The sequence below is a fragment of the Protopterus annectens genome, chromosome 7.part0, assembly GCF_019279795.1.
Source record: "Protopterus annectens isolate FY-2018-M chromosome 7.part0, PAN1.0, whole genome shotgun sequence".
Taxonomy (NCBI): domain Eukaryota; kingdom Metazoa; phylum Chordata; order Ceratodontiformes; family Protopteridae; genus Protopterus; species Protopterus annectens.
Genome location: NC_056739.1, coordinates 893522843 through 893536757, shown reverse-complemented (window position 1 = coordinate 893536757; position 13915 = coordinate 893522843). Strand labels below are relative to the sequence as shown.

Here is a 13915-nt window from a genome sequence, read left to right as displayed (position 1 = left end):
ACTGCCCTCACTAAGGCAAAAAACACAGCATCCATGGGACCGGAAGGTGTCCCCGGCTGTGTGCTTCATGAACTCAACGAGGAATTAAACCCACAGTTAGGACAGCTGTTTAATCTTAGCCTCACCTCAGGATACGTCCAAGGAGTGGCGACGGCGACTGTGGTCCCACTTCATAAGGGCGGTGCCTCCACAGACCCTGGAAATTACCGCCCCATTAGCTTGACAAGCCTTATCTGCAAAGCCATGGAGAGGATCATAATGGAACTCATAAATAAAGACATAGGGAACTTGCAGACTTTGGATCCAACCCAGTTTGGCTTTGTCAAAGGCAGATCCTGCCTCTTAAACTTGGTTGAATTTTTCGAGACAGTCACCAAGGCCATTGATGAGGGAAAGGCAGTCCATACAGCCTACCTCGACCTGGCAAAGGCCTTCGACACAATACCCCACTCAGGTATCATCGAAAAACTCATCAGCTTGAATGTAAACCCATACATCACAAGATGGGTTGCAAACTGGCTAGCGACAGAACCCACAGGGTCAGAGTTGCTGGAGCCATGTCAGACTCAAAGCCTGTCACAAGTGGTGTCCCACAGGGCTCAGTCCTGGGTCCACTCTTGTTCGGCATCTACTTTTCTGAAGTACAAGCAAACACAGGAGGGTTATGGCTGACAAAGTTTGCAGATGACTGCAAACTGGGCCATAGTCGAAAACACATCTGACACAGATATCCTCCAGAAGGGCCTCACAGAAACGGATAACTGGTGCCAGAGCCATGGCCTGAAGTTAAACGCCAAAAATGCATAGTCATACCCTTCGAAAAACAAGGTTACCCCTAGCTACCATATAGGTGACAATCCACTGAGCACAGAAAAGTCATCAGGGATCTGGGGACCCAAGTTGACAGTAGTCTTCGCTTGACACTCATGTTGCTAAAGTAGTTAGGAAAACCTTCTATATCGCCCACCTGATCATGAAGGGATTCACATCTAGATCAAGGGAGGTCATCGTCCCCTGTACTCATCACTCATTAGACCTATGATTGAGTACAATGCCCGTTCGAATGTATCTGACCAGACACCTGATGCAGCTTGAAAGGCCCCAAAAGTTCCTCACCAAAAGGATAAAGGGTCTCAAAAATATGTCTTATGCTGCCTGACTGAAAGAACTCCAGCTTTATTCAGTCTCATACCGCTTGCTCAGAGGTGACCTGTGCCTGACATATAAGGCCATGTCAAACCCAGATTTGATGAATATGCTTCACCTCAAAAAAATCTAGATCCCTCAGAACCACAAGGGCGGGAGACTTAAACCTTGACACGGTTATAAATAGAACGTGCTGGAGGGACAGATTCATCACCCAGAGACTCCCTATGCTGTGGAACAAAATCCCGGTACATGTGAGGCAGAGCACCTCGCTGGCCTTGTTCAAGAGGAGTCTTGACCAATGGATGGGAGATCGCAGATATACCCCAGGGATTACTTCAGTGTCACTGCTTGACAGAGGCACAGAAAAATGATAGGCATAGTTTTTATTCAAACTAAAGGGGTGGCGAAAGCCACATAACTATGGGCTAGGCTTATAAATGCCCTTGGGCAGATAGCCTAGTATGAACCTATGAACCTATGAACCTATGAACCATAATTAAAGGCACAAACCTTCCCTAAAAAAGCATATAAAAATATTAAATCCATTTATGATCATAAAATATAAAATAAATACTACATATAAAATCAAACATCATTAGTATATATATATATATCCCCATCCATATATATATTGTTAATGTCTTTCCAAAGACTTTAGTTTAAGCAAACATTTCAAAGAGCTTAGTTCATTTAAACCTGGAAACATATATGCATTAGTTAACACTTGCCACCACAACTCTCTCATTTCTAATCTGAGAGACCAGGGTCCACCCCTAGAATTCTCTTTGACCTGCTGTATAACTAAGAACAGGAAAAAATTATCATTATTTTCAGTTATACGCCTAGCTAAAGCATTGGTGGAATCGCTTTTAAGAATACTGTACTGTTGCTCATAAATTCTTTGTTTTAAGTGCCTTTCAGTTTTACTAATATAGAACTGAGGACATAGCTGACATTCAGCAAAATACACAACACCAGAACTATTACAGTTATACCTGCCATTAATTGAATAAGTGTGGTTCCCCACTGCAAACTTATTTGAGAACTTTATGTGTTTGCAGTAATTACAACTAAGCCATTCCACCAGGTTATGTATTAACTTGTATTTTCTGCACGATAATAAATATGACACTCATAATGTCAGGCATTACTGACTAACTATAATCCTCAGTGATTTACCAGAAAATCAAAAATTTTATGAGGGACAAGACAAAACCATGAGACAAAATTGGGGATGTTCTGCAAAACCAGGGATAGTTGAGAGATATGGTAGGATGTGAACTATATGTGAAAGTGTAAATCAAAAGAAACACCATAAAATCAAAGTGGTTTATTTAAAATATGAGGTACATATTGCAAGAACTCAGCAATAATAACATTCACTCTAAAATCATGACCACTAAACATTTTTCAAGTCCACCTTAACATTTAGTAGCCATATAAAGGAAGATAAACTTCCCATAAAAATAATCATAGTGAAAGAGGAAGTAACTTTATTGCTACAATAACCACCTCCTGGAGATGTAATTTTATGGTCAGTATACTTGCACTTAACCGTAAATCTTCTCTTGTTTTCAGCATGAGTCACTGCAACAGTAAATCATAACATCTGGATAGAATTCCAGGCAGTGTTACTATTCAGCAGGAAGGGATACATAAATACCATTTTAAAATTAGGAGCTGGATATAAATAAATACTTCTGAAGTGCACAAGGCCAAAAACATGTTAAAGAACAGCACAGAAAACATCAAAGCCTAGAATAAATCGAAGCTTATTTATAGCAGATGTTGTACACTTTCCAAGGTACAGATTAAGGCCTACCTAGGTATATATGCCATGGAAATAACTAAAAATGCAAATGACCAGTCAATGAGCCCATAGGAAAAGCAATTATTTTGAGCACTTTTGTTTCTAAATTACAAGAAACTTTTTAGAATAAATAAGTACAAGATCTAACCTGATTAAATATCAGCTTACTAGTGACATGCATATATCATGTGATCTAATTACAATCAAATTAAAATTCAACTTGTTATAAAAAACAAACAACTTAAAAAACATGCAAACGAGTACTGCTAAATATTTGTCAGCTTAAAAAAAATTACAAAATAGAAGCACTCTTTCTTAAAAACAGTTCATAGAGATGCAGTTGTTTAATCCTGGTTTTTGAGTTGCATTGAACCGCAAATGTCAACACAATTCTTGGATTTCATTCTTATTTTCCCAGTCTTCACCCCTTAGGAACTGGTACAATCCTTTCCAAAAAAAAAAATTTAAAGATGCACAAATAAGAGGCGTAAAAATCTACTGCCAATCATTAGCGGACCGGAGTTCCGCTGTGGCGACCCCTAACCGGGAAAAGCCGAAAGACACAACAACAACAACAACAACAACAAATAAAAGGATGTTTAAACAAAGCATTTGTATTATCTGCCCTTTTAATGCTATAATAGTGGTGGTCGATTTGATTTCTTAATAGGCTTTTTGTCTTCCCTACACAGAATGCATCACAGCTCAAACAATTCATGATATAAACCACTCCTGTAGATATACAATTAAAATTACCCTTACAGCTGATAAGCTTAGAGAAACCTACCACAGGTATGGCCCCATCAGGGTCTATATCAGCATTTCGAAAATGTAATAGGTCGAATCACTAAATGTCAAACTGAAATGATCGACCTATTACATTTTCGAGTGCCAATAAAAAAATAAAAAACTCAAAAAAAAAACAACTAAAGGGTGTAGGCAGGGGGACAAGCCCCCCTGCACCCCCACACCCCCCGCTACTTAAATATACCAACTCAGAGACAGCACTACATTGAGGTAAATGGAAATCTCCCCTTACGGAGATTTCTGTTTACCCATTTGATGTTCTGCCCTTTCGGCATTCTCGATGCGACAATATCAAATTCGATATTGTCAGCATTCGAGATGCTGATAGGGACCCCCCCATCATAAATGAATCTGCACTGTTTGCATGTGCCACATTTGGTCATCTTACCATGTTTGATCTTAGCCACTGAGTCTCTTTGCCCATAATATCCTTTCTCAATTTGTTCTTTTATACTGAAACACTTCTTTATAACAAAAGTGAGTACACTACTGAAAATAGAGCCAATAGGGTTCCCCATATAACAGTATCCCAGTGTTTAGAAATATATATATATTTTATTTTAATAGTGTATCTCCATGCTTATATTATAATCTGCTACATTCTGTATGTTGGAATTATTTCCATTAATATTATGTCCACTTTTTAAAATGGGATACAACTTAGATAATCTCTGTGTCTTAATCTTTTTGACTAAATTTTGGGGATATTGACATTCACAAAACACAGAGGCTAAAACTTGTAATTTTTCAGGAATATTTCATACTTAGTAATTTATTTGGAAGGCCTAATAGCCTCCCCCTTTACTAAACCTTCTTCTGCCATAAGGGATGTTGACTAGAAAAGTGTAGAAAGCAGTTAAGTTAAGTAGGCTTCCTATAAATACTGGATGCAGTGTTTCTACTATTAGGGTCCAGCGTAAGTTGTATGTCTAAAAAATTTATAGTATTCTTATCAAGGAAAACCTAAAAGACTTAGTAGTATTTGTAGATCAATATGTGTGCATATACCTGCTATCCAAGGGCTTGCAGAAGTGTACAAATACTGAGCACGTGCGAGCCTGTCTGCCATTTTGTAGTTAGCTGTTGAGATGTGAGCATGTATGTATGTAAGTTCTGTCTGTTAACTAGTTTGTTCAAATTTAAAGATGCTGCCATCCATCTTGATGTGTTTGTACGTATTAAAGCATCTGAATGAAACTCCAAGCCTTCTTGTTATATGTGTTATAAACGAACGAGCGACAGTATTGCTTGTTTAAGAAAAAAAATCTGTAAATTCCTGTTTATTACTTTCCCAAAGAAAAATAAGTTATCCTGGTAAGGTACATAAATTCTCACTGATTTAATTTAACAGCTTTTAAATAAGTATTATTTTTTCCACCATTTCTTAACAACATTCACATAAACTGGAGCATTTTGGCTCCCATCACCACCCCCTTTTTCCTGATAGAAGTAATCTCCTGTGAAGAACATTACCAAATCCATATAATTCACTAACAAACAAATGTCATTATCAGTGAAAGACACAGCTGTTCTTATACTCAACATGAACCATTCCAACCCCTAGATTGTGTAAAATAGTAGAAAATAAAAAGCATAAATCATCTGTAACAAAAATATCAGCATGTTTCATATAAAATATTGCTAAATACTCTAAAAAGTGCCATGAATCATATAAAATATACTTTTTGCCTTAAAAAATGCTAAGATTAATATAGGTAGCTGGCACCTCTGTCTTGGACCGAGCTGTCACAGTCAGTCTGTAAAGCAGATTATCGGTCGATTTGTGAGTTTTCAGAATACAAAACACAGCTGGGAAAATAGGGAGATTTCTTCCAAAATATCAAAACCATAATTTTAATAAATCCTTTACTTAATTCATCTTTAAAAAAAATACCAGTTTACTTGTATGATTCATCAGTAATGTTTCTAGAAACCAGAGAACAGTTCTTGCATATCATCATTCAACAACATAAGCAGCATAGAATTCTGTTAGTCACCAAAATCATCCAACACAAACCCTCACCTTTGTCCAGTTTCATATATCCGTTAACAAAGGTCGGCAAATGTTCTTATAAGTTGATAGTTTTATATGTGTATATTAAGCTTAATGACCACTAGGGACTGATTTTTGGTTATGAAGTGATTTACTGGCTGCCTATGTCCATTAGAGACATGAGCACCAAACCAAGGGTGAATTTCTGATTTCCCATCTACTGGTCCAAGTTATGCTTAAATAGGGTTAGGGAAAGACTTTGGTTCGCGTGGATGGGGAACCTATTCCAAAGAATGGGAATGCTGTGAGATACGCTGTCTCTCCAACATGTCCTGTTTATGTCACAAGCAAAATGTCGGTCTTTGGATTTAGTAGTTCTGTTGCTTTGTCTTGTGGATGTGCAGAAGGCTCATCAGAGCAGAGTCCAAGGATGCCTTGTACACCAGTCATAGGCTGCCCCTAGTCTGTATGAGACTGAGTATAACACATTGTGTTTACTTCATGTGTTCGTTTAGAAAGGAACTTTTGCAGACATTTCAGTTACTGCATGTCTCTGGTCAGATACCTACTGAAGGGGGGTGTTATACTCTATGGTGGGTCTGATAACGGCTGAGTACACTGGTATGATAATTTCCCTCGACCTACATGCCATACCCTTACTTATAAATTCAGCAACAAAGAAGAATTTTCTTACTACCTTAGACACATGCTGGTCAAAGGCTAGGTTATTATCTATATGAGTTCCTAGATCCCTGAGTACAGAGTCAAATTTAAAGGGTGTTTTATTGATGACATAGTTTCACAGGGTGGCTGACTTCCCAAAAGGTACTATAATGCATTTCTTTGCATTGAGTTTTAAGCCATGATTTTGGCACAGTCATTCATCTGTGATAGACCTTCCTGTACGGTGTTTTCATCTTGCAGGGGTTCTATTACTGCTTCCAGTTTGTAATCATCTGTGAACTTGATCAGCCAGAGACCTTTGACATTGGCTTTGACCTCCAAGACATAGATGCAAAATAGGAATGGGACCACCATAGAGCCCTGAGGAACTTCACTGGTGACTGGCTTGTTTGTGGAGGTGGTCTCACCAGTACTAACCTCCTGGGTCCTATCAGTGAGCCAGATGGCTATCCAGCACATTATAAAGAGGTTTATGCTTAGTTATGTACGTTTGTTAACAATGCCTGAGTATGGTATTGTATCAGTGCCTTAGCCCAATCAAGGTAGGCAGTATCGACTGTTTTACCCTCACCCATTGCCTTGGTGACATTTCCAAAAAAGTCAACCAGGTTCAATAGGCATGACCTTCCTTTGATAAAGGCAAACTGAGATGGACTCAGTGTCTGGCGGTCTCCTATGTCTTTGTTGATCAATTCCATGATAATTCTTTCCATGGCTTTGCATGTAAGACTAGTCAGATTAATGGGCCTGTAGTTTCTTGGATCTGTTAGTGGTCCTCCCTTATGAAGGGGGATGGCAGTTGCAATCTTTCATTCTTATGGAATAAAGCCCATTTTCAGACTGCAGTTAAATAGTGACTCAAGTGTTCTGATAAGTTATATTTTAGACTATTCAGGAGGCATCCCACAACACTGTCAGGACCATTGAGTCTGTGTTCTTGGCCTTAGCAAGCACACCCAGAACATACTCTCTAGTTATAGTTGGAGGGGTTTGGTTTAAGGGTATTTCTTGGGGGTGGCTGAGGGCGAATGGGGGGTAAAATTGGAACTGAATTTGTCAGCCAGCAGATTCACTATATTGCTAGGCTCAGTGAATGTAACATCATTAACCACTAGTTCAGCATAATGCTGTGTGCTGCCCTTGAGGTTTCTTACATACATGAAGAAGGCCTTTTGGTTCTCTTTTGCTTGGGATGCTATCTTAATCTCAAAGTTGGCTTTTTTGACCTACTTAGCCCTCATATTTACCTGTTTGGTGTGATCAGGAAGTTCTTATCTTTATGGGAGTTACACTTTCTGATTTTTGCCATGGTTTGTTTTCCATTTGTTGTATATCCTGTTTAATTTGTGATACCACCAGGGCAGTTTGTTTTTGGAGTTAGTTATGGGCTTACTTCTAGTAGGTGTAGAAGTGTCAATGCATTCATTGACATGGTTGTACAGAGTTTCTGTGAACATATCTGCACAGGCTGCTAATTTCTTGGTGGGACATTGAATTTTGACAAACCCTCACTTAATAAAATGTAGTTTTCCTTGGAATAGTTCCTAACTGTTACTGTGTTTACTGGAGTTACTGAGTTGATTTTGATTTTGAAGGAGAGAGCTTTACATTCATATCTTAGCAGGGAGAATGTGATATGGGAGGGGGTGCAGCGTTCTCCTAAATTTGTGAGTATGAGGTCCAGTATATTGCAGCCTCTAGTGGGTGTATGCCCTAATTTGTCAAGGGTGTTTGTGTTCACAAAAACCAGGAATCTCTGCGCCTCCAGATTTCAAGGCATAAAAATTCCCAGTCTAAAAAGGAGTAATTAAAATCCACAATGAGTAGGTTGTTTGGAACTGACGATAAGTTATCTCCAGGAGGTCCAAGTATGTGCTGTGAATTTCTTGGGACATGGACAGTGACCTATAGCTAGCACTGTGTTGAACTGGTACAATATTTTTACTAAGGTGATCTGTATGTGGAGAAACTCCAGCACATTATCCTGTTTAACCAACCTTGGAGTATGTTTGTTATTGATGTATATCAAGGCACCTCCACCTTAAGACCCTGTCTGTGGTGCCTCTGGTCTAAAAGTGTGAAAGGCACAGAATGGTTGCACTGGCAGCATACTCTCTACAGCTATAAAGCATGTCTTGGTAACTGCACAGGTGTCTATATTCTCAAAGGTGAGAAGAACTTGGAGGGAGTGTAGTTTTCTGTTTATTTTCCTGCTATTGACCAGTAACTCCTTGTGGTTCAAGTTGAGTTGATCTTGCTATGTCAGTAGGTTTGACAATTTAGCATTGCCTAAAAAAGGCACTATGGCGGTGGACAAAGCTTTAGCATGTATTCAGAAGCCTAGCCTAGACAGCTGTATACCATCCTGATAAAGCAACATAGTCAGTCAACCATATCCTTCCATGATGACTTAGAATGACATCAGAAACTCAGCCAATTGTTAGTCAATCACCCTTCTCCATATTGTGGCATTATCCTTGGTGAAGGTGGTATGCTGTTTAATGCTAGGCAATGCTCAGTCCTACCCTCATACCAGACTGGACATTTAGTCCAGGAGCTCCATAATGTCTCTCTTCATGCAGCCCAGGGAGGTACATTTCAGGTTATTTACACCTACATGAACTGTGATGGAATCATACTGGTACCTGTGATGTAATGACTTGAGTGCATGCATAACTTGGTGGAGCCTGGCTCCTGATAGGAAACTAACCATTATCTTCCTCTTGTTCAGCCTAGTTAGGAGGGCATCAGTACATCATACAATATTGTCCCCTATGACTAGAGTCTTGCGAAATGTGGTTCCTTGCCTTAAGAGCTTTATATGTGTGGCACCAGTGACTGTGGCTGTATATTTGGTGTTAGGTGTTGTTTTTCCTGAGTGCTTTTGGGTTTGCTGAGGAAATGCTTTACAATGAGTGGTCTATGAGATCTTTGTTGTTTAGGAAAATCACATTTAATTCCCTCAGTATACGTTGGCCTCTGTGTGTGTGTTGTGTGCTGTGTGTGGATGGCATTGTGTGCATGGCTTTGACAACCTGATGTGTGCTTGTAGTCAAGAGTTTAGTCTTCAGTGACATTGTATAAGTACACCTCTAGCATGCTGTATCTGTTATTTTAAGGGTTAAGTGTTCATCAATAAACATGAGACAATTGCCACATTGTCTCAAGATACCTGCATCCACCAAACTGGCTACAGAGAAGTTAGGAAATTGCATATTCATACTACCATACTACCTAGCCATTTAATTGGTGAGCTACAAGCATACTGGTGGTTTACAGAAGGCTATTAAGGGTGCTTTACTGGGTCAGACTAGGTTAAGAAATACAACAGCAGTGATTACTTTAAGTTATACAAGTGCAATGCAACAATCCAAAGTACTTAACTTTGCATGCATGGCACTGGATACAAGTAAAACACTTCTGTACACAGACTAGGATACCAAGCTTTGCTGAGGTCTGTGGGGAGTGGAGATAAACAATGTAAGAAAGGATGGAGGGACTTTGGAAGTCAGATTACCATAGGGGCAGATGTTAGAGAGATAACCTTTAAAACCACAACATGAAAATGGTAGAAGGGCTGGGAAAAATCAAGCTGTAAGAAACAGACCAGCTAGAGAAGGATCCAATCAAATAAAGCCAAATACTGGAGCTCTAGTCCTATGACTGTGCTACAGGTCAAATATTGAAATACAAGTGCAGTATAGTGTATAAACAGCGCTAAGATCTTGCAATAATATGCAATCTTTCCATAACTTCAATTGAAGCTACAAGACTAAGGCCCCAGAAGAAACTGAAAAATGCAAACAAATAACTTTTTTGACTAAAACATGGAAAAAAACACAGAGGTCATAAAAACACTATCACCGCACAGTGCAGCTTAAAGTATTCAAGTAAAATTTAAATAAAAGCTTTTTTTCTTCCCTTTTGATGAAAAACATGTGTCTCACAGTTCAGGGCTTTTGACACATCTTAGAGTCTTTAATAAAATATCCTGGGTTTGTGTAGCTTTGTGCTAAGTATAGCAAGCATGCTATAGAAGAAGCCAATCAAATAAAGCCAATATTGGAGCTGTAGTCCTATGATTCTGAACTACAGGTCAGTCACCCCATGAAGGTTAGAATTTCAGAAAGTTTAACTTAAAGTCTCACTGGAAGCTGGGGCAGACACAACGAACAGGGGAAAAATAGTAGCAAAGTATACAGAAAGGCACTGGAATGCAACCTTAAACAGGTAAATGATGAGCAGAATATAAGACTCTAGCAGCCAGACTAGAAAGTAAATAGTTGTAAAAGCAATGAAGCACCAGTCCTGTATCATAATCCAAAACATTGCCATTACTGCAATCCCACCACAGAATAACACACCAGACTATGCAGAAATTTGCCAGTAGTGCAGTTTATGAAAAATGCAGTAATAAATAAATAAATGAGTCTCAAATCTAGCAGCAGTCTGCAGTTCTGCCACAACCATGAATGAAACTACAAGACTAAGGCCCCAGACAGGGATCAAAATACTTCTGCTGTTAAATTAAAAAGATGTTCTAGTCTTGTTGCTGCATAATTCTGGCAAGTCTCTTTCACATATTTTCTCAAAAAACATTAAAGAATGTGGTTGGGATTAAAGGTAGTTTTACACTTAAATTTAGAACATGTACCAACACTTACCCTATTATGGAATACCAGCCTTAAACTCAAGTTTCTGGTAAAATTTTACAATTCTGAAAGTCTGTCAACTAAATATCCATTTTTGGTACAAAAGTCAGATCTTTTGAAAATAAATCCATGAAGATAGTTGAAATATAGTAAGAACAAAAATGTCTTATAACATTAAATTAAAATGAAAAACACCTGAATAATCCAGCCATTTCTGCCACAGATTCATTAAATCTGTTATTGTCCCTTTAATTGTTGTTTTAGGAAAAGGCAATAGTATATATTCATTTCTTCCCTTATGGTTTAAAAAAAATTAACCCAACTTCTGGACCAAAAAAATAAATAAAACATTATCTGTTTCCAGTTAAGGACAGGCCAGAATGAATATGAAATCCTAAACCCCCCTAGATTTAAGGTATTTCAGTCCATAGGCTGTTCTGAGTATTCTGAGCTGGTATCCAAAAAAAAAGAAACCAAACAGCTTGCCAGACCAAACCAGACTTGGTGGTGGTTAAAGCTTTTAATAATAAATGCACCCAAAGCTTTAAACAATGTTGTCTGCAGGCCACCTAATTGAATCTGTATAAAAAGTATAACAGTAAATATTGTTGGCTCCTCCCAACAAATTAAATAACAAATAATTCCAAAAGAACAGTAGGACTCAGAAACGGCCAGGCAATCCAAAATGTAGAGTAAAAATAATTTTATTCCTTAGACAAACATGAGCGCTTTCGCAGTAACACTGCTTCATTACTCATTGCTTTTATGGTAATTGTTAAACCAGATGCACCATTGGCCATTGGTCTTTTGATAAACTGAATTGATTTTTTTCACTTTTATACCATTGTGTTTTTGAAGATAGTATAGTTGGAAAAGCTTACTAAAGGTTTATGGTTTAAAAAATATATTATGCTTCAATATATTAGCTCGTGTATTGCTTTTGTGATTAATTGATTGTTTCACATACATATACAGTGCTTATTGCTTTTAAAAGTAAACTTAAGCATATAGTTTTTGATGAATTGTTACAATCCTTGGTTATGGTCTAAAAAGAAAAACTAAAGTCTTCAGTAGAAAAGAAGCAGGTAAATAAAACATTACAGTGTCCTTCTCTGCTTTCTTGTCCCCACACTTTTGAAAAGGAATCAGACAAACTAGCCTTAGTCATATGGTTTTTTCAGTTCTCAGATACTAAAAAGAGCAGTGATCTGTGCCATCATTCTTTGTTTCATTAGCTTTATAATTCAGTGGGAAGAACACCCATCTGATCCCACTGCATTGTCCACCTTTAATTTTCAGAATTCCTTTAGACAGCCATCTTGCACAGAAAAACTGAGATCAACAATGAAAGTGTGTCTTTTTTGAAATGTAGTGCCTCCATTTTTGTTTTGTGGATACAGTGCAGGACTGGTCACTCATTATGTCTTCTATTCATCAGTCCTGTCTGTGCACAAACTATCCCCTTTTTAAAACTGTGCTAAAACTCCATAATGTACTCATTAAAGATTCTTGCCCCTTCCTAACCAGCAATGACTGTTTTTCCTCAGTTTAGGTATCTGCCAATCTGGATACATTTCCTGTTTCTTTTTGCTGTAGCTGGTACATTGATTTCTGGCATGTTCCTTCTATGATACCTTAAACTTCCTAAATAGTACATTTCATCCCAGTGTTAACTACAGTGGGGCTTTTTTTTCAGAACTGCAAAGTTAATTTCTTATGATAAAAGAACAGGTCTAACTGTGGTTTTGTGCATACATAGATACAGCTGGACAGTGAAGAGGTATGATACACAAAGTAATATAATCCATACACACTCACCTCCTGGATGTTATATTTCCTGTCCCTTACTTCCTGCTATGCTTTCCAAGTACTATACCCTTAGTTATTCCAAAATCTCCTCCTTGTCCTCTACCTCTCCCTCTTCTTCCTTCTCCCGATCCTAATAAATTAGTTCCAACTTTTTAATACTAATAATACTACATTTTCCACGTTTTCTCTCCTTCTTCCAAGTTTATTTCCAAATATGTGTCATAGATATTTAGATGTTCCTGCTATTAATTAATGACATTCTGTTTACATGGTGTATATTTGTCGATTATTTGTATAGCTCTCTTGATTACTTGTAAACTTCTGGTTAGCATGTTTTTAATGGAATGTTTTTTCCAGATCTTTACTCCCTGGAAAAGGTTTTATAGCTTATTACATGATGCTGCTATTCATCTTCTTTCGGCTGCTCCCGTTAGGGGTCGCCACAGCAAATCATCTGTTTCCATTTCTTCCTGTCCTCTGCATCTTGCTCTGTCACACCAACCACCTGCATGTCCTCTCTCACCACATCCATAAACCTTATCTTAGGCCTTCCTCTTTTCCTGTTACCTGGTAGCTTCATTCTTAGCATCCTTTTCCCAATATACTCAGCATCCCTCCTCAGCACATGTCCAAACCAACGTAATCGTGCCTCTCTGGCTTTGTCTCCAAACATTCCAACCTAGGCTGACCCTCTAATATATTTATTTCTAATTCTGTACAGCCTCGTCACATCCAGTGCAAATCTTAGCATCTTTAACTCTGCCACATCAAGCTCTAACTCCTGCCTTTTTGTCAATGCCACTGTCTCCAACCCATATAACATAGCTGGTCTCACTATCCTCTTGTATTAATTAATAATATTCCATTTAAATTGTGTATATTTGTTGATTACTTGTTTCCTATGTTTCCTATGTTTTTTTATGTAACATTGGAAATTTTCTGGAGCTTTTCTCCCCAGGCCTCTGCTGAAAAGGGATATTTGCCCACTTGGACTATTCCGGTAAATAAATG

General features: G+C 38.2%; 1 protein-coding gene across 3 annotated transcripts in view; it reads left to right on the top strand.

The window, feature by feature from the left end:
• The window catches only part of GRM2 (glutamate metabotropic receptor 2), a 1030381-nt gene that overhangs the window by 910844 nt on the left and 105622 nt on the right, over nucleotides 1-13915 (top strand). The gene's annotated exons all lie outside the window — the stretch shown is intronic.